We start from the raw sequence: 26,861 nt of genomic DNA on the forward strand, positions 1-26,861 counted from the left end.
TATCCTCATCAACGGACTGTATTCCCCACCCGTTACCAGCATGGGGACATTCCAACCCAAGATGAGAACACACTGGACCAGGTACACAGCAACATACGTGGCACAGACACAGCTTCACCCTGCCCCCACTTTTACCCACGACTGAAAAAGCAGAACACCACCTAAGAAGCTGAAATACTCACTTTGGAGAACGTTAGACTGAAGTTCTAAAGGTCCCTGGTTCAAGCCCGGTTTTCAGAACAATCCCTATTTATTTTGTGACTTGGCAAATAGTTTGAAAATGCTTATTGGCTGGCTGAAAGGACCTTAACTTCATTCTTCAAAAGGCCAGACATCCAGCCATCCAGACAAGGTTAGAGGAGGTTACAAGCCTATTTACAAACCATTGACTCCAAGGGCACAAGTTGAGTCCACGGAGATATCAAAGTGACCCCGAGGGTGGCTAAGGTGTTTCTTTCAAGCCGCGATTGTGATGTCTTGTTTTGTTGAAGAAAAGCCCATTATTTCTGGAACAATTTTCTCTACAAAGGAGACATCTTTGTCCATTTGGACAATTGTCAATCTGCCCCCACTTTGGACACATCGTCATGTTTCATTGTTTGGCAACTACTTTGTGACTTCACCAGTCCCCTTAAAAGCCCCTGCTTTCAGGTTTCCATAGTGTAGTGGTTATCCCGTTTGCCTAACAAGCAAAAGGTCCCCAGTTCGAAACTGGGTGGAAACATGGCCTTTCAAGTCCTTCTTTTACAAAAAAAGTCAAGGTGACAAATAGGAACAATGACATGTGCTTGATCTCTGAAGGGACTTGAACACTCAGATTTAAAGTCTGATGCCCTACGAAGTGAGCCCCCAGGCCTTTGGTCAAAAGACTTGTTTTTATGTATTTGGAATGAAATGTTTTCAGCATGTTGAACAATTTTCAACAGGAAAGATATCTTACAGATGTATCAATAAAACTGCTAAATCGCCCAACACGGGGCTCGAACTCACGACCATGAGATTAAGAGTCTCAAGCTCTACCCACTGAGCTAATCAGGCCTTTTGCTGCTCTCGATATCATTTTTTGTTCTGTTTTTATTGACGTGGCCATCCTGATGTTTGATCAATTCCACAGCTGACCTATTTTCTCAGGTAACAGAAGGATGGCCGAGCGGTCGAAGGCGCTGCATTCAGGTTGCAGTCTCTAATGAGGCGTGGGTTCAAATCCCACTTCAGACAGTGCGGGGCTGCAAGTCTTTCCAGTTCCAGTTAAAAGCCCGGCTCCTCATGAATTCTCCATAAAGTACCGAGGTGTTGTCCTTGTATTTTGAGAGCAAAAGGAGGCGTTTGCAAGTGGACCTCAGACCTGGTCACCTGAACAGGGACTTGAATCCCGGACACTCAGATCAAAAGTTTCATGTTCGGGACCAAATGGTCCTTCGAGCCGAATATCTTCCCAGTGACCTGCAATATTCAGAGGGAGGCAGGAATGTTCTGTGCCTGTTCTGAACCAACAAAGGTTGACTTCTTGATGGGTCATCAAGGTCCAAAGGGTTTACTTAACTAGTTTCAGCCCCACATTGGGCGGTGCAGCACTTTTGGTGATACATCGTCAAGATTTCTTTCCTGTGGAAAATTGTGCAACATGCGGAAAACATTTCATTGATGAAGTGGAATCGATGCCTGCATTCTCCAAATGGTATATTGTGTCTTTTTCCTGCTAAAAAAGCATTCTCCATCTCCAACATCGTACCTGATACTTTGATTAATTGCATTCTAATGATGTTTCCTAAAAACACAGGTGGTGTCAAAACTACTGCATTGGTATAGTCCCATGAGGATGGGATTCAAACCCATGCACGCAGAACACAATGGATTAGCAGTCCAGCACCTTAACCTCTCGGTCACCTCATCTCCTGCAGGACCTTTGTTGACATGGTCTTGTTGACTGAAAATGAGTCCCAACATCTGAATTAGTGTTTGGTAATGCAGAAACTGTGGTAGCCTAGTTAGAACCCAACCTTAAACTCCAGGTTATTTTGTTGAATGGCTAGTGGCGCAGTGGATGACGTGTTGTCTACGGGTTAGACAGCTGTAATCATATCGTGGTTCGTACTCATTGTTGTGTCCGCACCAACCCTGGGTCATGGCAGGTGTGTGTTGCTTTTGTTATTGTCTTGTCTAAAAAGTACTTTTCTCTCAACCCAATTGTAGTCTTGGCGAAACAGTGACAATCCAGAAGCTAACCTTAAATGACAGGTCCTTTTGTTGTACGAATAGTGGGGCAAAGGATAACTCATCTCAGAAGATTCAAGTTTCAACTCCTGGCTAGCTAGCAAATCTTTTCAATTAACCAGACTCTAAAATTCAATTTTTGCTCGCAGACGAATTAGAAGGAACTGGGAGCAGCAATCAGCACCTTCGAGTCAGAGTTTTTGGTTCTTTCCCGGAAAAGGATAACTCTGCTCATGAGGTGCTCGGGTGTGTTGTACAATCTGACAGTCCTTTGCTGCCAAATCATTCCAGTCGTGGATAATGGACCTGACCAGGAAAATGCCAGCTGTGGGATTTCAACCAGTGCCCGCTGAGCAAAAGGAGCCTTCATCTGGTGCTTTAGACCACTCATCCACACAACCTAAAACGGTGCCCTGATCAGGAAAAAACTGTGACCTTGTGAGGTTCGCTGACAATGGAGGACACTGAAAAGGAGCCGCACAAAGCAGGGTACCTGCACTGTTTACGTGTCCGTTGACCAGGTTGCAGATGGATTGTCTTTGTTCCTTTTGACAATCCACATTTTAACACCCCATTATTGAAAGACGTAACGACCATCAGGAGGAGTGAGGTTTATTGTGAGGACCTTTAGAACTCCAGTCCAACGCTCTCCCAAGTGGGCTATTTTAGCTGCGATGGGGGGGTTCTGCTTTTTCAGTCGGGGCCTAAAGTGGGGGAAGAGTGAAGCCGTGTCTGTGCCATGTACTGCCGTCTTCGCCGACATGGCCTCGGTACTGTGGGCGACGAGTTCGCCTCCAGGTGGGAGGTTGACGATCTGGCGACTCTATCTCCAGTCAAAACCTAGCCAAATGTCAATTCCCTGACCGGGAATCGAACCCCGGCCGCAGCGGTGAAAGCGCTGAACCCTAGCCACTAGACCACCAGGGACTGCGTTAGGCTTGCACTCAGAAAGGCAGAGTCTGTGTCGCTTTGACGTAGTCCAGCAAAGGAACCAAAATAGTTATAAGACTGGACCTTCTCTGCCAATGCTGCAACAGCAGCGGAATTAGCTCAAATGGTAGAGCGCTCGCTTCGCATGTGAGAGGGAGCGGGATCAATGCCCGCATTCTCCAAAATCGCTTTTGTTTTTTGTGATTAAATGTTCGCAAGTACCAAACACTACTCCGGGCCCCAATCCCGATATCTAGGCCAAATACAGCCATAGGTATCACCTTGTCTTGTCTTGCTGTGGGATCAATGCCCGCAGTCTTCTAGGAGTTCTTTGCCTTTTGTAAAAGCGATGTTACGATCGGAAATGAGTCCAGGATCGATCCACGTGGTAGACCCGCGTCCGATTCCCGGCCAATGCAACAGGGCTGTTTTCATACCTTTCATCGTGAAAAAAAGTGCCAAGACCATTTTCAGGACCAACTGATGACCTCTGAATTCGATCAGAAACGTCACACCTCTCGACCTGAGACTCTCCACGTGAGACTCTCCACCACAAGACTTGATTATCTAATCCAAATTCTGTCAATAGTGGCATTCTCAGCCACAACCTCAATGAGACGCCGTAGAACGCTCGGCCGTACTCACTAGCCTCAGAACAGCAAGACCTTCGATAGCTCAGTTGGAAGAGCGGCGTACTGAAGTGGTTCAAGCTGGCATCCTTATGTAGCTGGTTCAAGTCTGGCTCGAAGGACAATCCCTTTGCTCATGTTATGTCTGCCAGGAAAAAATGGCAATACCGTCTTGTCTGAAGGACCTCCGCTTCCCTGTCGATGGAGTTGGACTTGAGTCTTTGTCACGCAGTCTGAAATTGGCAAACTGAGAAATTCTGATAGAGTGATCAATGCAGTTTGTCTATTTGAATACATTTCATCTCAACTCCTGTTGGAAAAGGACAGCCATTTCCGTGAGAGCACAAGACCCCTGGATTGTACCCAAAAATACTTTGTGCTCATCAAAGAGGAAAGTTGGTGTCCTGGTTTGCAAAGCCTCCATTGTTACGCCAGAAGGTGCCAGTCACAGGCTTCCATGGTGCAATGGTTAGCACTCTGGACTCTGAATCCAGTGATCCAAGTTCAAGTCTTGGTGGAACCTCCTTGCCTTGCAGCAATCGAGTGTTTGGACTGTGTCTTCCTTTAACAGTAAGAGTATGATGACTTATTGACTTACTCTACAAATTAGTGGTAACCGTGGATCAGGATGAGGTCCCCAAACGACGCCAATGTCTGTGACAGCTGATGTCAAGGATCAGCTGATCAGAAGATACTTGGTTTGTGTGCGGGGCATCAAGTCTTTCCAGTTCCAGTTAAAAGCCAGGCTCCTCAAATAGTTTCCATAGAGTACCAAGGGATTGTCCTGTTGCCCTCGTATATTGAGGGCAAAAAGGAGGCGTTTGCAAGTGGACCTCAGACCTGGTCACCTGAACAGGGACTTGAATCCCGGACACTCAGATCAAAAGTTTCATGTTCGGGTGACCGGCTCAACCTTTGTCGTGTCTGGCCATGAACTCTTTTTGTCCAGAAGATATTTGGATTGTCCATGCGGGTAGTTTAAGACCTCAGTCCATCTTGGAGGTGGACATTTCGGGACCGGGGCCTCTTCATCTCTGCAAGGCCTTGGTGGAATGGTTGGGGTCACCTTGATGCGCTACTTGAGAACAATAAATCACGTACTGAGTTTCTTCACTATTCCATGATAAGAAACCAATCTAGAGAACGCGGCCAAGATTAGGTTTGGGGTATTTGTCTGACGCTGAGGGATAGATCCTGGACTCATTTCCGATCCCACATCTCTTTTACAAAATACAAAGGAGTCCTTGGAGAATGCGGGTATCGACTCTGCTACTTCTCGCATGCTCAGCAAGCACTTTACCATTTGAGGTAATTCCCCTGGTTTGGGGTATTTGTCGGATGCTAAGGGGTAGATCCAATCCCAACAACTCTTCTACAGAGGGCAAAGAACTCCTTGGAGACTGTGGGCATTGATCCCACAACAAGATAAGACAAGGTGCTAGAGGGGAGAATGCAGTTAGGACTGGGTTTAGGGTGATACCTATGGCTGTGTTTGGCCTAGATATCGGGATTGGGGCCCGGATTAGTATTCGCTACTTGGGAACATTTCATCCAAAAAACAAAGGAGTTTATGGAGAATGCAGGCATTGATCCCGCTACCTCTCACATGCTAAGCAAGCGCTCTACCATTTGAGCTAATTCCCCTGCTGTTGCAGCGTTGGCAGAGAAGGTCCAGTCTCAGAACTATTTTGGTTCCTTTGCTGGAGTACGTCAAAGCGACAAAGTCTCTACCTTTCAGAGTGCAGCCATGATGCAGTCCCTGGTTGTCTAGTGGCTGGGACTTGGTGCTCTCACCACCGCGGCTGTTGTTCGATTCCCGGTCAGGGAACTGACATTTGGTTAGGTTTTGAGTGGAGATAGGATTTTTCTTGGTCCTCGGTCGAACGGTTCGGGTCATCTTTCAGCGCTATCTGTGAACTGCTGTCACTGCACATAAAAACAATTCCAAGTCTGCCAATCGAATCCCAGTCTACCTCCTGATGGTCTTTACGTCTTTCATAAATGGGGTGTTAAAATGTGGATTTTCAAAAGGAACAAAGGCAATCCATCTGCAACCTGGTCAACGGACACATAAACAGTGCAGGTACCCTCCTTTGTGTGGCTCCATTTCAGTGTCCTCCGTTGTCAGCGAACCTCACAAGGTCACAGTTTTTTCCTGATCAGGGCACCGTTTTGGGTTGTGTGGATGAGTGGTCTAGAGCACCAGATTAAGGCTCCTTTCGCTCAGGAGCCACTGGTTGAAATCCCACAGCTGTCATTTTCCTGGTCAGGTCCATTATCCACGACTGGAAAGTATTTGGTAGCAAAGGACTGTCAGATTGTACAACACAGCTGAGCACTTGTAGAAGAAGTTGAATAGAGGTCTTGTTCTCCCGGACTGGTTGTTGCAACCGCAACCCTGCTCAAGGTTCAACGTGACATACAAAATAGGAACTCCCCTTCTGGGAATCGAACCACGCACTCTTCCATGTGACAGGCGGAGATACTGGCCACTATACTAACAAGGAATGCAGCTGAGTCGATGTAGTGTTGATTGGCCAAAGCGGGATTCAGAACAGGCTTGTGGCCCATGACCGTTTTTATGGTAGCTGGAGACTTCAACCAGTGAAATCCTTCCCATTTTCTGTAGCTCTTATCCTCATCAACGGACTGTATTCCCCACTCGTTACCAGCATGGGGACATTCCAACTCAAGATGAGAACACACTGGACCAGGTACACAGCAACATACGTGGCACAGACACAGCTTCACCCTGCCCCCACATTTACCCACGACTGAAAAAGCAGAACACCACCTCAGAAGCTGAAATACTCACTTAGGAGAACGTTAGACTGAAGTTCTAAAGGTCCCTGGTTCAAGCCCGGTTTTCAGAACAATCCCTATTTATTTTGTGACTTGGCAAATAGTTTGAAAATGCTTATTGGCTGGCTGAAAGGACCTTAACTTCATTCTTCAAAAGGCCAGACATCCAGCCATCCAGACAAGGTTAGAGGAGGTTACAAGCCTATTTACAAACCATTGACTCCAAGGGCACAAGTTGAGATATCAAAGTGACCCCAAGGGTGGCTAAGGTGTTTCTTTCAAGCCGCGATTGTGATGTCTTGTTTTGTTGAAGAAAAGCCCATTATTTCTGGAACAATTTTCCTTACAAAGGAGACATCTTTGTCCATTTGGACAATTGTCAATCTGCCCCCACTTTGGACACATCGTCGTGTTTCATTGGTTGGCAACTGCTTTGTGACTTCACCAGTCCCCTTAAAAGCCCCTTCCTTCAGGTTTCCATAGTGTAATGGTTATCACATTTGCCTAACACGCAAATGGTCCCCAGTTCGAAACTGGGTGGAAAGATGGCCTTTCAAGTCCTTCTTTTACAAAAAAAGTCAAGGTGACAAATAGGAACAAGGACATGTGCTTGATCTCTGCAGGGACTTGAACTCTTGATACTCAGAGTCTGATGCCCTACGAAGTGAGCCCCCAGGCCTTTGGTCAGAAGATTTGTTTTTGTGTATTTGGAATGAAATGTTTTCAGCATGTTGAACAATTTTCAACAGGAAAGATATCTTTCAGATGTATCAATATAACTGCTGAATCGCCCAATATGAGCTTAAGCGTCTCATGCTCTACCGACTGAGCTAGTCGGACCTTTTTCTGTTTTAATTGATGTGGCCATCCTGATGTTTGATTAATTCCACAGTTGACCTCGTTTCTAAGGGAACAGAAGGAGCGAGACCTGCACGGTCAGGATGGCCGAGCAGTCGAAGGCGCTGCATTCAGGTTGCAGTCTCTAATGAGGCGTGGGTTCGAAGGCCACAAGTCTTTCCAGTTCCACTTAAAAGCCAGGCTCCAAATGTAGTTTCCATAAAGTACCAAGGCCTTTTGTCCTTTTGCCCTTGTATTTTGAGGGCAAAAAGTTTGCGTTTGCAAGTGGACCTCAGACCTGGTCACCTGAACAGGGACTTGAATCGTGGACACTCAGATCAAAAGTTTCCATTTCGGGTGACCGGCTCAACCTTTGTCTTGTCTGACCATGAACTCTTTTTTTTCCGGAAGATATTTGGCTTGTCCATGTGGGTAGTTTAAGACCTCAGTCCATCTTGGAGGTGGACATTTCGGGACCGGGGCTTCTTCATCTCTGCAAGGAGAAGTACAGTAGTCCAGAAGATTTTGTTTTCATTTTGTCTTCATTGAGTTGTCCTCATCTATCAAGGAGGAAACCAACCTCTTTTATCCTCCTACTGTGGTCAAGTCCAGAATGCCAGAAGATTCCTCCTCTCTCATCCTCAACACAAAGAGAAGCGACACAGTCTCTGCCTTTCTGAGTGCAGACCTAAAGCAGTGCCTGGTGGTCTGGTGGTGTGGATTCGGTGCTCTCACCGCCGCGGCCTGGGTTCCATTCCCGGTCAGGACATTTGGATAGGTTTTGACTGGAGATAGGATTTGTCTTCGGCCTCGGTGGAATGGTTGAGGTCACCATGAAGAGATACTTGGGAACAATAAATCACAGACTGGTTTTCTTCACTACAGGACAAGAGACTGGTCTAGAGAACGCAACCAGGAAGAGGTTTGGGGTATTTGTCTGATGCCGAAGGGAAAGATCTTGGACTCATTTCCGATCCCACACCTCTTTTACAAATTACAAAGGACTCCTTGGAGAATGTGGGAATTGATCCTGCTACCTCTCACATGCTAAGCAAGCGCTCTACTATCTGAGGTAATTCCCCTGCTGCTGCAATGTTGGCAGAGAAGGTCCAGTCTCAGAACTATTTTGGTTCCTTTGCTGGAGTACGTCAAAGCGACACAGTCTCTGCCTTTCAGAGTGCAGCCATGATGCAGTCCCTGGTTGTCTAGTGGCTAAGACTTGGTGCTCTCACCGAATCGATACCCGCATTCTCCAAGGAATCCTTTGTATTTTGTAAAAGAGATGTGGTATCGGAAATGAGTCCAGGATCTATCCATCAGTGTCAGACAAATCCCCCAAACCTAATCCAGTCTCTTGTCATGTAATAGTGAAGAAACCCAGTTCGTGATTTATTGTTCCCAAGTAGCGCTTCAAGGTGACCCCAACCATTCCACCGAGGCCCAAGACAAATCCTATGTCCAGTAAAAACCTATCCAAATGTCAATTCCCTGACCGGGAATCGAAACCGGGCTGCGGCGGTGAGAGCACTGAATGCTTTTTTTTTAATTATTATTATTATTTTCATACATTCAACATACTTTACACATCAATTCTGAATTTCAGTCCCATTTCTTCATTTATATACACCATTGTATTCCCTTTGACAATAGCATGATAGAATTCCCCCTCCTCCAAGTAATAATACAAAATAGAAATGTCTTTTTTCATTATACTTTTAAAAATTTGCCATACATCCACATTTGTCTTGTCATAGTGAATCATATTTCTTCGTACCTTAACAGCATATCTTGCATGGCTCAATGTATAATTCAACAGATTTGCATTACATTCTCCCACCCTTTTATTTACACCAAATACCCACAGTTCTTTCCAGTCCATGTCCCTTACAAATCTACCCCCCCAACAACTCATTATGAGCTTTCTCATTTTGTCAAAATATGTTATTAACCCTTCACATTCTATGAACTCATGCATAAATGTTTCTACCTTCTTTTCACATACTTCACATTCTTTGCTTACATTCTCATCAAATTTGCTTATAATTAGATTATTGAATATTCTATTGTGTCTTAGCATGAAGTCCATGTGCTCACATTCACTGGTGTTCCATTTCACTCTCATATTTGCCCATATTTTCTTTACATCCATTCCTTCTATTGCTTTTTCCCACACTCTTTCCGATGCCGGCCTTCTAACATTCTCTCCTTTAAAATATGCATACAATATCTTAGTTTTTACATTCTCCAGTCTTTTCTTACTTTTCCCTTCTCCCACATAGAGTTCCAGCTCACAGTCATCCCCCACCTTATGCCCTCTTTCAATCATCATTCTCCACTCCCTCGGCATCCCATCTTTCATTTTATAATCACTTTTTCCACCTCTCCCACCCCAATGTCATCCCCCCTCAATTTCACTTCATCCACCATCACCTGTGCTGACATGAAACCAGGTACATATTCATACACTATATCTCTAACTTTCCTTATACCTGCCCTCCTGATCAGCATATTGTCCATCATTCTTCCGTCGCTTGTGATTTTTGGATTTAAGAAGAGAGGTTGTTCCCATATTTGTTTTAGATTTTGACATTCATAGCTTATGTTCTTTACAAACTCCCCCCATGCACTCAACACCTCTTTGTAAAACTCACTCACTCCATTCAACATTCCTTTTTTCATTTTCATGTATACACCACTCTCTCCGCACCCCCCACATTGACTGATTGCTTCCTTCAGAAAAGCCTTCCACACGTGATCATTCTTAGCAGCTAAATAGTTCACCATTGTCTTCACCCTCATTGCCTTCTTTTTGCATTCTAGACTTACTAGTTTTAATCCACCATCCTTGTATTCGTTCTCTAAAACCTCCCGTGCTATTCTGGCCCCTTTCCCGTCCCACAAAAAGTCATTCACCAACCCCTCCACTTCTTTCACCACTCTGTCAGGCACATCCAACACTCTCATTGCGTAGATCATTTTACTCATTAGCAGTGCATTCACCACCACCACTTTCCCTTTTAATTTTAGTCCTCTCTTTTTCCAAAATTTCAATGTATTCTTCATACTGTTTGTTATTCCTTCGTACTTTCTATCCCTTCCTTCTACTCCCTCTATCCCCACATTTATCCCTAAGATCTTCATATATATAGTCCTTCTTCACCTTTAACCCCATCTCATTCTTCCCTGATTCACTTACTCCTATATACATCATCTCCGACTTCCCAATGTTGACCTTTGCCCCCGATGCCCTACCATAGGCTTTTATACTTTCCAGTACTTCTCCTACATTCTCCTCATCTTTTACTGTGATAGTTGTGTCATCTGCATATTGGTATACTAAGCTCCTCTGTCCTCCTGGTATATTTATCCCTCTAATATTATTGTTCCCTTGCAATAGCCATGCCAGCGGTTCGGCTGATAGAGAGTATAATAAGGCCGACATCGGGCAGCCATGTCTGACAGACCTTTCTAATCTTATTAACCCTGTTAGAACGCCGTTAACTTTTGTAACGCTTACGGCATTTTTATACATTCTTTTAATCCAGCCTACCAGCCTATCTCCAAACCCTATTCTTTTAAGTAATGTAAATAAATATTCGTGATTCACCCTGTCAAAAGCCTTATTTAAATCTATGCTCATGATAATCCCTCCACCGCCTTTTTTCATATAATCAATTACATCCTTAATACTACGTACATATTGTGTCTGTGATGTCCCTCCCAGGTATGCCGTAAGATTGTGTTTTTCCTATAATTTTCCCTATGACTCTCTTCAACCTGTTTGTGATTACTTTTGCCAGTATTTTATAATCATTATTCAACATACTAATTGGTCTATAGTTTTCTAATTTTTCCCTCCCACCCTTTTTATATACTAAACTTATAACCCCCATTCTTATACTATTTGGCATCTCCCCTGTCTCCTCCATCCACTTAAATAATCTATATAGTACTGGAGTTAGTATGGTTTTAAACTCAATGTAAAATTCTCCTATCAGTCCATCCGAACCTGGACTTTTATTCCTTTTTAATTCGCTAATTGCTCCATCTATCTCTCTTCTGTCTATTTCTCTTTCACTTATTAATTTATCTCCTTCGCTGACCTTGACCCTCACCTTTTCTAGAAGCTGTTCTATGACTCTTTTGTCGACCTTTTCCTCTTTAAATAGGTCCCTATAAAACTGCTCTACCCTCTCCACTATTCCAAATCCATCTGTGATGATCCCCCCGTCCCCATCCTCTATCTCCCCTATGAAGCTCCTTTTCTGGTTTGTTTTTTCCAAGCCCAGAAAATATCCACTACATTTTTCTCCCTCAATCACATATCTTGCTCTACTTCTCACCATCGCCCCTCTACACTTCCTCTCCTCTATATCCTCTAATTCATATTTTAGGGCTATGTATTTCGTTAGATCACTTCCCCCATTGTCTATTTTTTCATTCTCCTTGTCCAGCTCATCCCTCAGCCACCTTTCTCTTTCTTTCTCTCTCCTGCTCTTATCTCTCCCATATTTTATGCTCAATATTTTAATTGCTCTTTTGACCCTTTCCCACCATTCCCCAACATTATCCTCATACATACTATCATTCATCCATATTGCAATGCATGTCTCCACTTGATTTTTATATTTAGTGTCGTGCAGTAAGCTTCCATTCAAACACCACACCCCGCCTCCCCTCCCCTCCCTCCCTTGTGATAAAGTCAAACACACAATTGCATGATCGCTGATTGCAGTCATCTTGTATTTGATTGATCCTATCTTGTTTAAGATGTTTTCTTTTGCCCAAACCAAATCTATTCTGCTTTGTTTGAGCACCCCCCCCTACCACTTGTTTCCTTGTGAACACCTTCCCTGCTGGGTTTCGTTCCCGCCATACATCCACCATTCCATTTGCTCTCATATTTTGCAGTAGAACCCCCCTAAGCTGTCATCTCTGAACCTCATCCCTGTGCACACATCCAACCTCCCACACCACACATTGAAATCCCAGACCATCACACAGTTCTCTTCCATGAACTCCTTCAAACTCCCAAAAAACCTTCCTTTCCCTCTCATAGATGTTCCATAGCTGATATGTTTTGCCACCATAATGAAACTCAATCCCTAAAACCCTCCCCTTCCCATCCTTCCCACACTCCTTTACATCATCCACCACTCCCTTCCTAACTAATATTGCCACACCCCTCGCATTCTTCTCTCCATTATTAACAAATATTTCCCCAATCCACTCTTTCTCAATATAATCTATAACCCCCCCATCCCAGTTAGTCTCTTGCAGACAAACAATGTCCTCTTTACATATTTGCATTGCATAAAGCAGTCTCTCTTTATTTCTTAGTCCGTTCCCATTGAATGAGGAAAGCGTCAGCATTGACTTCATGTGAGAAGGAGAAAAGTCTGACACCCCCCACTTTTAATTCTACATTAATCTGATCAGTTTCTTTGTCTCCTTCCGATCAGCTGTTCTCCCCTTGATCTCCTCTTGCACTGTCAAACCCTCCTGCCCCTTATCCGACTCCTCACTTGGGAATGATGTAATGTCCCCTTCGTCTCTTCCTCGTTACCCTTTTCTCCCTCACTCGATACATCTTTAAGACTCTCTCTAGTTTTACTCGTTGTTGCCCCACACACTTCCAGCTCCCTTTCCTCTCCCCAGATTCCCTCAATCACCTTGAACCCATCAATCACTCTCCTCCCTCTTTCCTCCCCATGATTATGCCTCTTGTCAGCAATGTCATTCTTACTTTCGTTGACCGTGTCCTCTCCTGTTGTCTCGTCTTCTCGTCCTGCTGTTAGCTCTTCCACACTCTCTTCATTCCCGTCGCTCCTTTTGCGCTTCAGCTCTGCTGTCTCATTTGCGCCGTCCTCACGAACCCTCACGGACTCTATTCCTCGTCTTCCATCCTTGCTGCTGCAGTGATCTTGACGTTCTGAGGCCTTTGCCCCTCTTCCTCCTCCATGCTGACCGCCTCTGCTTGGATTCTGGCTTCCGGCATCTCCTCATCTCCCGCTGGGTCGCTTGATTGACGGCACTCCCTGGCGTAGTGGCCCTGTGCACCGCAGCTGAAGCACTTGAATTCCGGGCACTCTCTTAGGATGTGCCCAGGTTGAATACACAGCCTGCACACCTTGACCTGCCTATCGTGCATCACCTTGAAATATTCTTCCCCTTCAAGTGTTGAGAATTCGGTTGCGAAGGGGAGTGAGCGGACCCTTTCATTTGACGCGGCAGAAGCGCGTGCCATCCAAAATGTCCATTCCTGGCCACTTTCTCCTCTTTATTGGTGACACAACTGTCACTCCCCAGTCCTCCAGTTTCTTAATTATTTCACTGTCTTCAGTATTGAACGGGAGAGCATGACGTCGGCAGCCACGGCCTGTCGATAACGGCTGGCTCCACCGCTCCACCCCGCCCGCCCTGCGTTGGTGAGAAGACGTCGGACGAGGAGAGGAGGGGGGCCAACTGTGATGCGCCAGAGATCTACCAACATTTCTTAGCATAATAAAAGCTGGGCAGGGACAGTTAGCTGTACTCATTTGTTCTGACCTGTAAGTAAAGCCTACGTCTCTGCAGGTGTTAGGGAAAGACTTATGAGCCCGGAGCGGATAATATGTAATCTGACTGGTCTGAGAGTAAACCATATAACTGACAAGTTCGTTGTCATCTCTTGCCTCCAACACGACACCCACAGGAATCACTGACCTAAGAACAGGTGGTCAAATTCCAACAATATATACCGGGTGACTTAAAAAAGAAACAGTCAGTTCATCTCTGCATGGTTCAGAGGCAATTAACATGCAATTCTGGATTCTTAGACCATCCAAGAGCTTCTTTTTACCCTCCATATCCTTCATTGTGACTTCGTATCTATTTCTTCCTTTAATTCTGCATCCTGTCATGGTTCCACAGTTTAGAACAATTCCCTTGTCCAGTGGTGCAATGGCCCCCTCACCCACGACTTCCACTGCCACAGCTAATTGCCTAGGATAGGCAGCAGCCTTGTCTGATGGCTCCCTGGCTACCAGCTTGACTTGTGCTCCTTGTTTAAAACAAAAAGTGCCCCTCCCCCCACCAGCCACAAATTTGGGGGGTGGGGGAGGACATTCACAAAAGAGAATTTTTAAGAAAAAAAAACACTTTCAATAGAAAAGAAAAAACTGAATATAACTCAAAAAATATCTCTCTGTGATCTACTCTGCAACTGCTCTCACCGTTTTTTTCAGGGTAGTATGGCCGTAAGGTGCCAGGTCAACTGAAAAGATTCTATTTGAAGGCGATGCAGGCTAGACTCCAGAAAAAAGTGTCAAAGAGCGCCCTCTGCTGTCAGGCAAGAGCAGAAACCATAAAAAGCTTAAAGCACCTGGTATTCCCAGGCGGTCTCCCATCCAAGTACTAACCAGGCCCGCCCCTGTTTAATTTCCGAGATTGTTTTTTTTTTTTTTAGGCTTACAGCACCTGGTATTCCCAGGCGGTCTCCCATCCAAGTAGTAACCAGGCCCGCCCCTGCTTAGCTTCCGAGATCGGACGAGATCGGGCGTTTTCAGGGTAGCATGGCCATAAGCTACCAGGTCAACTGAAAAGATCCTATTTGAAGGCGACGCAGGCCAAACTAGACTCCAGCAAAAAGTGTCAAACAGCGCCCTCTGCTGTCAGGCAAGAGCAGAAACCATAAAAAGCTTACAGCACCTGGTATTCCCAGGCGGTCTCCCATCCAAGTACTAACCAGGCCGGCCCCTGCTTAGCGTCTGAGATCGGACGTTTTTTTATTTTTTTATTATAGAACTTACAACAGTACATCACAGATCTGCGTTTTTTTTAAATTATTATTTTAAAAAAATCATATACTATATATATATATATATATATATATATATATATATATATATATATATATATATATATATATATATATACATCCTGGCATAGCTGTGCTGTTGTTCCAGGTGGTTCAGCACCGCGTGCAGGGCTATGGCAATGGCGTCCTCTGTGGATCTGTTCGCCCGGTATGCAAACTGGTGGGGGTCAAGTGGGGGGGAGGAGACAGCCTTTTATGTGCTGGAGGACCAGTCTCTCAAAGCACTTCATGATTATGGATGTGAGGGCAACAGGGCGAAAGTCACGTCATGCTCTCCTACAGTTAATGGGGGAGGGGGGGGGAGGGGCTGGGGGCAGGCCTGGAGAAGATGAGTGTGGCTGTGGTGTTTCAAAGCGGGCAAAGAAACTGTTGAGTTCCTCTGCCAGAGACACGCTCAGGTCTCCTGACATCACATCACGTCCTCTGAAGTTAGTGATGCTCTGCAGTCCCTGCCACACCTCTCGTGGTCTATTGCTGGAGAGGTGGGACTCTATCCTCCTGTTGCAGTCCGCTTTGGCTGTTTTTATTCCTCTTCTCAGGTCAGCTCGAGCCGTACTGTACAGAGCTCTGTCGCCTGACCTGAAGGCAGAGTTGCAGGCTTTGGGGAGGGAGCAGACCTGGCTGGTCATCCAGGGTTTCTGGTTTGGAAGAATCCGGATGACTTTGTCCACAGACACAGTTCCCATACAAAACTTGATATAGTCTAGTACTGTCACTGTGTATGTTTCCAGGTCCTGATGTTGAAATAGGTCCCAGTCTGTGTGTTGGAGGCAGTCCTGAAGTTCACTGAGTGCATTTTCTGGCAATGTGGTGATGATCTTTTTGGTGGGTCTGGATCTGCGTCTGAGGGGGGTGTATACAGGAGTGAGCAGCAGGGAGAGATGGTCTGACTGTCCGAGGTGGGGGAGTGGTGTTGCTCTGTAGCCGTGCTTTATGTTTGAGCAAACATGATCAAGAGTGTTTGCTCCTCGCGTTGGACACTTGACATGCTGATGAAACTTCGGGAGTACAGTCTTTAAATTGGCCTTATTAAAGTCCCCGGCTATAATATGAACGCCATCAGGGTGGGCCCGCTGATGTTCATTGATGACGTTCAACAGGAGAGAGAGTGCCGTGCTAGCGATAGCATCCGGTGGGATGTAAACAGCGGTGACGATCACAACAGTTAGCTCCCTCGGGAGAAAATACGGCCGGCATCTTACGGACATGTACTCAATGTCAGGGGAGCAGTGAGTCTCTATGATCTTGCTGTTGTTGCACCAATCCTCATGCACGTAAATACAGACCCCCCCACCTCTGCTCTTACCGGAGTTCTCTGTTCGATCCCAGCGGTGTAGAGAGCGGCCGGCTAGCTGCACGCTAGCATCGGGGATCGTCGGTTTGAGCCAGGTCTCCGTGATGATTAGAACACAACAGTCACGAATGTAGCGGTTTCCCTCGAGCTGTAACTCCAGGTCGTCCTTTTTGTGGGTAATGGCTCTGGCGTTGGTGAGGTACAGGCTGGGCAGGGGTGGCTTATGTGGGTTGTTTCGTAGCCGTAGCAGTAGGCCGGACCTGCGACCCCGCTTCTGCTTGCGCTCCCGACGCCGCCTGCGCCTCTTTCCAGACCCGACAACAATCCACGGGGCGCCCGGTGGTCTCGCTAGTTCGTCTGGGATGTTGTGTCGACGATGAAAGTCTCTGCAAACTGCCAGTTTGTGTTGGTCGGTCAAGGTCCTGTCGGGTGTAGTGGTGTAATTGTTAGGGTTAAACCCAGAACATTATCACTAACTGTGAAAGAAGACACAAAGACGTGAGATATAGGCTTGCAAGGAGAGTGATCAGAGACTGTTCAGTAACATTCATCCAACCTACTCTGAAAACAGTCTCTGCTCTCCTTCTTTTTATTAATTAGAGTTTAGGTGTGCCCTATTACATAGGTCTCAATCAAGGGAGGGGGAACAGTTCACACGGTTGAGACTGGTTTCAACATCAAGCATATTTTGAGAAAGCAAAGACAGATAGGAGACATCAAGCTTATTTTGAGAAAGCAGAATGTCTCAAGGAGACATCCTGTTATTGAGTGTCTAAAGGAATGTGATGAGTTATGCAAACGTGTGATCTATGTGCATGTAATAGTAACTTGGATAATATGAAGCAAGCTTATTGAATGTGATTACATGATATATACAGCTTTATTCCAACAGTAATGCCGATGTATACGTGGATAGAGTCCATAGACAAACACACAAATAAGCAAAAAAGCACTGAAAGGGAGAGCCGTGAGCCGCTGCGTCTGTGCGCGCCGCCATCTTTGATGTGGTGTCAATTGGCCAAAGGGGAATTCAAAACAGAGGCTTGTGGACCATGAACAATTTTATGGTAGCTGGAGACTTCAACCAATGAAATCCATCCATTTTCTGCACCACTTATTCTCATCAACGGACTGTATTCCCCACCCGTTACCAGCATGGGGACATTCCAACCCAAGATGACAACATACTGGACCAGGTACACAGCAACTTATGTGGCACAGACCCAGTGTCACACTGCCCTACTTTTAGCCCAGACTGAGAGCCACTTTAGCAGCTGAAATATCTCAGGTGGGAGGGCGTTATACTGAAGATCTAAAGGTCCCTGTTTCAAGCACGGTTTTCAGCATAATCCTGATTTGCATTGTGACTTGGCAAATAGTTTGGAAAAAGGACCTTAACTTCAAAATCCCGCCCATCCAGCCAACCTTGAGTTCACTAAGACATTAAGGTGAGCCTGAGGTTGGCTCAGGTGCTTTCTTCACAGCTGGCTTTTAAACCTTTCAAGCCTCATTTCCAATTGTGATTTCTTGTTTTGTTGAAAAAAAGCCCATTATTTCTGGAACATGTTATATGAACTACAATTTTCCCTACAAAGGAGAAGTCCATTTGGACAATTGTCATTCTGCCCCCACTTTGGACACATCGTCGTGATTCATTGTTTGGCAACTGCTTTGTGACCTCGCCAGTCCTCTTCACAGCCCATTCCCCATTGATCCCCATTCACATGTAAAAGATCCCCGGTTCGAAACTGGGTGAAACATGGCCGTTCAATTCCTACTTTTACAAAAACATGGGAACAAGGACATGTGCTTGATCTCTGAAGGTGTATACACAAGCATCTGTCCCCAGTTTGGACACACAATCCATATTTCCCAGATGACTGATTGGGTGCATCACTGGCCTGCATGGAGGGGCTGTGGTGTCATTGCGTGTGTGGCAAAGCGAGCGGGGTAGGTAGTTTGCTGACAACGCCACATGGGGACTTTCACCCCAGGATGTAACAGGTTTGATCAATCACAAACTCTACATTAATCCCCAAAATCCCACAGAACAAGATTGTGATTTACAATGATAAAAATAGTTATTTTATTAAACGATTATCTTAAATTGAGTGACAAACCATGAATAATACAAATAAAGTGGTGATGGGAGGAGTCAAAAAGAAAAGAGGCCTGGGCTGGGGCTTAGCACGACAGCGGTAACATAATGGGAGGGATCCAAACCACACTGCACCCGTGACTCAGTAAACCAAAAATGGGAAAAAAGGGGACCAACAGGGAAACCGCTGCCGCTCTGGGCCCTCAGCACCTGCCAACGAAAAAGAACATCCTTAAAAGCATAAAAGCAAGGCAACCCTCACACACACTTCAGTAATTAAAAGTCAATTTCAAACCAGCTGATGCCGGGGCTTGCCCTAGGGTCATGGTTGGCGCTACCTCCCTGGGTCTGTCCTGGGTCGCGGGCACCAACGTGCCCTTGGGGGTCGTTCACCGGCCTCCAGGCAGTGGGGTCCGCGCTGCTGGTGGCCTGAAGTCTACGGTGGTGGCTTGGCATTGCTGTGCTGTGGTGGCTGCTGCGGGGACCGGGCTGTGTGTTGGGAGGGGGCCTGATCCTGCTCATGGGGACAGGGGCCTGGGTGGCGTGTGGGGATGGGGGACATGCTCCTTGGAGTGGGGCCTGCTGGGGGGAAGGTGCTCTTCTGGGCGTTTGGGTGTCTGCTGCCACTGGTCCTATGCTCTGCTGCATCGCTGTCCCTGTCTTTGCCCATCCCCAGTCTTGCCTTAGGGCTCGTCAGGGATGGTTCTCCGGTACGTGGGTGGAGCGCTGCTGGTTCTGGGGGCGGGGGGGAGGTCGGCCCTCCCGGTGGATGGTGGGGTCCGTCGGTGGCCTTGCCCTGGTCTTAACTCCTCGGCTCTGGTGCTTGGCCTCCCCATGACTTGGAGCTATGGCTCTCCCTCACGGGGGTGAGCTGCCCGGCGGGTGTCGGCCGGCGCGGTGGAGCGCCTTACCACTCGCCTGCACGCCCCCTCTGCTTGCTCATGTGCGGGCCTCCTCCCCTCGCCCGCTCCTTTGTCTGCCACACTGCCGTAGCCCCGATGCCGTGGTCGAGGGGAGTCTGGGGGTGCTATGCCTTGGCGGTCCGTACCTCCCTGGGCTCGGGGCATGGTTGTGGGTCTGGGACCCCTGGGTGCCCCGCCCTGTGATGCCCCGGACGCCCAACCCGGGGACGTCCACAGTGTGTGCTTGTGTGTGTCTGAGATTATTTTATGTATTTATTGTTTTAAATACTTAGATAAATAATGATTAGTTTTATTATAATTATATATATATGTGTGGGTGTGCGTGTGTGTATATGGCTATATAGATATACGGGGGGGCTCTGCGGGGGTCTGGCGCAGGGCGTTCCATCTCTACCGCCCGGTCCTCCATGGGGCAGTGTGCCCGGGCCTCTTCTGTCCTGGCCGGGGCGGTCCTGTTTCGGTAGTCAGGCCTGGGGTTACCTGGGGCGGGCCGGGTTCTGCTTCCTGGGGGTGTGTGGGGGGCGGCGCCTCCGGCCGTGGATGGGCTCCCTCCCGGTTGGCGAGGGTGCCCCTGTGCCCACCGGTGTGTGGCCCTCGATGCCCTTCTGCCCTAGTGGGGTATGGTCTCCCGCTGGTCTCGGGGGTGCAGCTCTCCTCCGGCCTGCTGGCGCCCTGTTGCCGGTTGGGATTGCTCCTCCATGGCCTCTTGCTGGTCTCTTCAGGGAGATGCTTCGGGGGCGGGTCTTGGGGAGTCGGCCCTGGCTTTGCCCACACCCACGGGGCCGGAGGATCTCTGGTGGTGGGGGCTTGACCTGGCTGCGCGGGGCGGGGTTTGCTGGGTGGTAGAAGGCAGTCTCTCTCCTTTTGTCATTCTCAGTGACAATTACACATTCACACACTCGCATTCACATACACAAGCACGCTTACGCACACATATATGAATATATACACAGAAGTACACACCTCCATATGGACACTCACAGCACATGGGTGCTTCTCTACACAATCTACCATCTTATCCCTGATGTCTATATGCTATTGGTATGCTATTATTACAGTAAAAATGATGTCAAGCAGTGAGATTTTAATTACTGTAACTGTATGGCTGTAATTGTGTTCACTATCATGGTTCATGTCTTCATTGTTACTATTGCTGCTGGTAAGTTGGACTGTTTCACTTCACTGATATCATCTCTATTGTGACCCTTAGCCATCATTGACATTTAACTGTTCTGTTTGTCACTGTTGTTGTTATGGGAATTCTTGTTGCTGCTGTTTTTGTCTCTCTCTCTACTGCCTCCCCCCCCCACCCCACCTTCTCTTCTTCTTTTCTGTGTTTCTTCTTGCTCCGGTCCGGTCGCTCCAAATGCGCATAACAAAAACATCAAATAACGGCAAATAAAATTTCATGGTGCAGGAAAGTTGTAGCCAACACCTTTCCTGACACAGAGCAAATCTGTTTAGCATGTAAGGGCATTTAGATCAACAATACTATCTGCCCCAATGGCTGGACGGACCAAAAAAAAAAAAATCAATTTCAAGAGGGGCTCTGTCAAAGAGGGATTCAGGTAACCCTCTATGGGCTCACACTGACACTGTTGTCCAGGCTGTATTGCCACTGCTTCAGCCGCGGTGGGTGGGGATGACTGGAGGAGGAAGAAGAAGTGGAATGAAAGAGGCAGGTCCCGAAATTGACACCTCCAAGATCGAATGAGGTCTTAAACTGCCCACATGGACAAGCCAAATATCAGCAAAGGTTGAGCCAGTCACCTGAAGGTTAGATTTTTGATCTGAGTGTCCCGGATTCAAGTCCCTGTTCAGGTGACCAGTGACAGGGTCTCAGGTCCACTTGCAAACGCCTCTTTTTTGCCCTCAAAATACAAGGGCAACAGGACAATCCCTTGGTTCCACCAAGACTTGAACTTAGACCACTGGATTCAAAGTCTGGGGTGCTAAACATTACACCACGGAGGGAGGGCTTGTCCGAGAATTGAACTCGGGACCTCTTGCACCCTAAGCAAGAATCATACCACTAGACCAACAAGCCCCTGCTTGGGCAAATACTTACCTTTCCCCGGTCAGTTGGCGGCCATGATGCGGGTGTTTTCGCAGTTGACTGGGTTGTGCGCTGTTGGTTATGGGGACCGGGGGGGTTATGAGGGGCGGGGTGTTGTGGACGAGGGCTTTTTTGTTCCTTCACGGTCCGCATTCTCCGCACTTGTGATGTAAAATTTTGGGTAGAGGATAATAGGGTCCACTGCCACCTTTGATCTGCTCCTTGCAGTCTTGGTGACCAAGAGGTTTGTTGCCGCTCTGCTTTGACGTGCTGTTTTCTTTACCTTTCCCCGGTCTTTCGGCAGTCTTGTCGAGGGTGTTTCACAGGTGGGTGGGGTGATGTTGGTTATGGAGACCAGTGGGTTGTCGCCGTGGGCTTTTGTTGTTCCTGGAGCACATAAAGATGGATGGTCAGTACAGGGGTTGAACCCGTGACCTTGGCGTTATTAGCACCACGCTCTGACCAACTGAACTAACCAACCACAGGACACCATTGCATCAAATGTTTCCAGCTCAAATCAACTAACTCATCCTTAACAGACCGCATTCTCTGTGCTTGTGGTCGAAATTTTGGTTCTCGGACAATGGGGTCATCTGCCCTCATGCAGTCACGGTGGGTGAGAGGTTTGCCGCTGCTCTGCTTTGCCATGCTGTTTTCTTTACCTTTCCCCGGTAGGTTGGCAGCCTTGATGGGGGTGTTTCGCAGTTGACTGGGTTGTGCGCTGTTGGTTATGGGGCCTGGGGGGTTTTGGGCTTTTGTCGCCGCCATGCTGTTTTCCTTGTGGTGGTGTACTGTTAATTGTTGTCAACGGGGGCTTTTGTTGTTTCTTCACGGTCCACATTCTCTGCACTCGTGGTCTGAAGAGGATAATGGGGTCCACTGCCCCCATTGATCTGCTCCTTGACCAAGAGGTTTGTTGCCGCTCTGCTTTGACATGTTGTTTTCTTTACCTTTCCCCGGCCTTGTCGAGGGTGGGTGGTGTGATGTCGGTTATGGGGGCCGGTAAGTTGTTGTTCCTGGAGCACATAAAGAAGTGGCTAGTACGGGGGTTGAACCCGTGACCTTGGCGTTATTAGCACCACGCTCTGACCAACTGAGCTAACCAGCCACTGGACACCATTGCAATATTTTATGTTTTTTTTTTTATTTTATGTACCCCGAAGCAGACTCAATCGGTACACTGGGGTCTGAGGGCGATAAGTGGGTACCTGGTGGACACCTTGTTTGTGCTCTTGACAGGTATTTCGGGACAGTTTAACAATTGGCTTTTGATGGTGGAACAAGCTAAAACAAGGAAAACAAATTGTTTAGCGTGCCTGGGAGTGGGCCCCTTATTGCAAATAGTTCCCGCTGTGATTTCCGCCGAGTGTCCCTGATGAATACATCCACTGCTCCAGAAGCAGCCTTGGCTAATTGTCGGCCATTCGCCATAGCGCACCCCGAGGTTACAGAGGTCAAAGGTAAGCCCATATTCAGCAGCACAGTGGCGAAAGGTAAATTTATGTGCATTACCGTTTCCACAGGTTCCCCATTGGTACAACCCGGCATTAATATCTCTTGGTGTAATTCTACCTTCGAGATGGATGCCTTCTTCCGGCCGATACTCAGGGCTGACCTCTGGTGGTGGTGCGGTGGACCCGGCGTGAGTGATAGGTTACTGACCGAGAACATGACTGGTGTTTGTGCCCCTATTTCTTTCCTTCTTCCAATGACAGTACTGTCAGTAGATGTGGAGCGCCTAGTGCATAGTGCTACTTCCGTAGGGTCTCACCTCGTGCCACCGGCCGCCCTGAGGACCAGGCGAGGTGTGTCAACCTCACCCTGGTTAGACACCCCCAACCCGACGTACATTGACGCCATAGGTATCCCTCGTGGCGTCCCAGAGGAGTATAAAATTATAGATCACGTTATATCCAGTTTTGCTGTTCCAGTTCATCCCTTTGATTTCCATTAACCATAATACCGAAGTGATTCATTTTCTGCATTATAACTTTCAGCGTCTCTCTAATCAAACTGAAGAAGCGTTCAGAGCAGTTAGTGTAGCATTTATCTACTTCTCTGATGGCCTTCCAGACTTGCATGGCAGTTGACATGCTATAAGCAGAAAAGGGTGGTGTGAGTGTAAGGTACATAAAAGATAAGGTAACGTGGTTTTACAAAAAACAGTTTAAAAAGTATAAATATGGTTAGAGCATTTAAGAGTAGTAATAGTTCATGTCATACATATAAAATTCAGTTGTAAAAGAAAAAAAGACACCCTACTATTTTTTATATGTTTGTGTCTAAAATAACCAAATCTCCATTGTTGCCGTTTGAGTGTAATAGACAATATGTCACGATGTGGGCGTCACCCCCTCGTGACAGCTCTCTTAGTTTCCTTCTTTCCTTCTGTTCCAGTTTCCATGCCCTTATTTTGGTATCCACTTCCTTTGTCGTTCTCTTCCGTTTTCCTTACCCCTGCTCGTTTCACACACCTGCTTCTAATTTCATTATCCCTATTTAGTTCAGGTGCGTGCTCTTTCAGTTGTGGCCTCATTCTGTCACGATCGCGCTTGGCGGTGTTGCGTGACAGAATGAAGCCACAACTGAAAGAGCACGCACCTGAACTAAATAGGGATAATGAAATTAGAAGCAGGTGTGTGAAACGAGCAGGGGTAAGGAAAACGGAAGAGAACGACAAAGGAAGTGGATACCAAAATAAGGGCATGGAAACTGGAACAGAAGGAAAGAAGGAAACTAAGAGAGCTGTCACGAGGGGGTGACGCCCACATCGTGACACAATAGACAATAGTCTTGAGTCTTTTGAAGCAGCATTCCCAGACGCTGACCAGCTACTCCCAACACCACTAATCTTGCAGGTGCCTGGGAATATCAGTAGCTACCTTGAAGATGTTCCTGTTCATCATGCAAAATGCGCCAAGATAAGAACACATAAGAACACAAAAAGTAATTGCTCTCACATACACACACACACACACAGACAACAAGTACAGCTCGTGCAACTGCTTGCTTCCCCCTCCCCTTAGAGTTGCACAACCATGTATTAGGGACCTCCTAAAGAAAATAAAAAGAGAGGAGCATGAATGGCATACTCACAGTGGAGCGGCATGTCACTGGGTAAACTTTGAATATTGTTGTCTGTCTCTTTTGTATTTAAGTGTTTTTACAAGTGTCACAGGACTTTGAACCTGACCTTTATTTGGTCCTTCGAGCTGGATCCCAAGACACCTGAGGAGTCCAGTTGTGGAGCGGACGAGACAGAAAGACCGTGGCCACGGCAGACAAAACCCTTTGATGGGCTGTCTTCTCAGCTCAACAACTGGAAGCTGAAGGTTGACGGGATACCGACGGAAGAGAAGACAACAAGCAGTAAGACAATTTTGATCAGAGTGTGAGTGAAAGGGCGTTGTCCCTTTGTGTTAAAGCAGGGGTGGGCAAACTGAGACCTGGCGGCCACATGCAGCCCATTAATCCAATCCACTTTATTGATATAGCACATTTTATAAACAGAGTTTCTAAAGTGCTGGACAGGCTAGTAAAATAAAAGGTAAAAATAAAATACAATAAATGAAGGTACAAATTGAATTTAATCCAAAACTAAAAGGTCGAATAGGAAACAATAAAATCTCAGATTGAATCCTAAAGCGAACAGGCAACCAATGCAGGGAGGCCAGAAGGGTTCTTGACCTCTAGAACTGAGTGCGTCCCTCGGGTCAATAAGGTTTGTCACCCGGTGCTAAAGCCTTGTGTATACTATTCGCTGGCAAGCAAAGAGACGGACTCGGCAGTCTTCTGTAGGAAGACGAGCTGGCGGTCTTTTGTGATAAGGCGGACTTGGCAGTCTTTTGCAATAGGGCGGACTTGGCAGTCTTGTGCAAGAGGAAGGAGCCATTTTGACGGGCTTTCCTTTGTAAAAGACGGAGTTGGCGGTCCTTTGTAATGAGGCGGAGTTGGCGGTCTCTCGCAGTAAGACCGAGTTAGCAGTTCTTTGTGCAAAGACGGAGTTGACGGTCATGCTAGGCTAGGAAAGGAGAGCCTCCGCGGTTAAAGACCTTTTCGGGGTTTGAACGCGAAAACGTTTTCAAAGTACGGATGAGTGTGTGAATGGGAGATTTTGTCACTAGACAGGTCTTCATATTAATGGGTGAGAAAAAGAGTAAGTCTTTGAGGAAGCAGAGGCAAGAATTCTCCGCCCTCACCGGGGTAGAAGCTTGAGAATTACCTCAAAGAAAAGTTCATTACTCTCTCACTGACAAACAACCCTGTTGTTAGTTTTCCCTAGGAAGCTCATCACAACAGGGACTAAATTATTCCCAAGATGGGAAAAAAAGTGGAAAACCACAAGTCAAAAAGGAACCAAAAGCTATATTCAGCATGACTAGGCTTGTCTTAACAAATACAACCAGAACCAAATGATGAACCAGTAGTATAATTACAAGTACACCTAATAAAACTAAATGCATATGAAGGAATAAAACCAGCAATAGAAGATTTGTTAAAAGCTAAAGTCTTAGTAGAATGCGATAACCCACCATGTAACATCCCTATTTTCCCAGTTAGAAAAAGTGTCACTCTCTGTGGGATGGAGAATGATACAGGACAAGTTGTAAATCAAACTGTGGTGGCAAGAGCACCTTGTGTGCCTGACCCACACACATTGTTAAATTCTTTACCAACAGATGTCACATGGTTCACCATAGTAGACATCAGTAATGCATTCTTCTCCATTCAAATAGAGAAAGAAAGTTCAGGTTCGCATTTACGTTTGCAAAAAAAATAAAAAAAAAAAAATATATATATATATATATATATATATATATTACGTACACACGCTTACCACAAGGATATTGTGAAAGCCCGACAATTTATTCACAAGCAATGATGGCCAGTATGTCCACGTTTGAACCCCCAAATGAAAGCCAGATATTATTATATGTAGATGACATCCTACTAGCGTCACAAGATAGGAAGTCATGTGAAGAAGACACAATAGCCTTATTACACCATTTAGCAAAAGAAGGCCATAAAGTGAGTAAAGACAATTTTGTAAGCAATCAGTGAAGTATTTAGGGCATCAGTTGACAGGACAAGGGCGAACCATTCTAACAGACAGAAAACAAGCAATCTTAAATGCAGCTAAACTACAAACGAAAAAACAAATGATGTCCTTTTTAGGACTCACTAATTATTGTAGATGTTGGATTCCAAACTATGCACAAA

The 26,861-nt window shown here is 46.5% G+C and overlaps 6 non-coding genes across 6 annotated transcripts; 3 read left to right on the forward strand and 3 right to left on the reverse strand.

Moving 5' to 3' along the window:
• The first annotated feature begins 651 nt into the window (after window positions 1-651).
• On the forward strand, window positions 652-724 carry trnav-aac (transfer RNA valine (anticodon AAC)). The gene has a single exon. It is a non-coding gene; the product is annotated as a tRNA-Val (tRNA).
• Window positions 725-4,223: 3,499 nt separating this feature from the next.
• On the forward strand, window positions 4,224-4,296 carry trnaq-cug (transfer RNA glutamine (anticodon CUG)). Its single transcript has one exon. It is a non-coding gene; the product is annotated as a tRNA-Gln (tRNA).
• Window positions 4,297-7,048: 2,752 nt separating this feature from the next.
• On the forward strand, window positions 7,049-7,121 carry trnav-aac (transfer RNA valine (anticodon AAC)). The gene has a single exon. It is a non-coding gene; the product is annotated as a tRNA-Val (tRNA).
• Window positions 7,122-14,858: 7,737 nt separating this feature from the next.
• Window positions 14,859-14,977, reverse strand: LOC131119377 (5S ribosomal RNA). Its single transcript, XR_009126331.1, has one exon. It is a non-coding gene; the product is annotated as a 5S ribosomal RNA (ribosomal RNA).
• Window positions 14,978-21,560: 6,583 nt separating this feature from the next.
• trnap-agg (transfer RNA proline (anticodon AGG)) lies at window positions 21,561-21,632 on the reverse strand. The gene has a single exon. It is a non-coding gene; the product is annotated as a tRNA-Pro (tRNA).
• A 1,043-nt stretch (window positions 21,633-22,675) lies between these two features.
• On the reverse strand, window positions 22,676-22,749 carry trnai-aau (transfer RNA isoleucine (anticodon AAU)). Its single transcript has one exon. It is a non-coding gene; the product is annotated as a tRNA-Ile (tRNA).
• Window positions 22,750-26,861: the final 4,112 nt, after the last annotated feature.

Source organism: Doryrhamphus excisus, unplaced genomic scaffold (assembly GCF_030265055.1).
Source record: "Doryrhamphus excisus isolate RoL2022-K1 unplaced genomic scaffold, RoL_Dexc_1.0 HiC_scaffold_26, whole genome shotgun sequence".
Lineage (NCBI taxonomy): Eukaryota > Metazoa > Chordata > Actinopteri > Syngnathiformes > Syngnathidae > Doryrhamphus > Doryrhamphus excisus.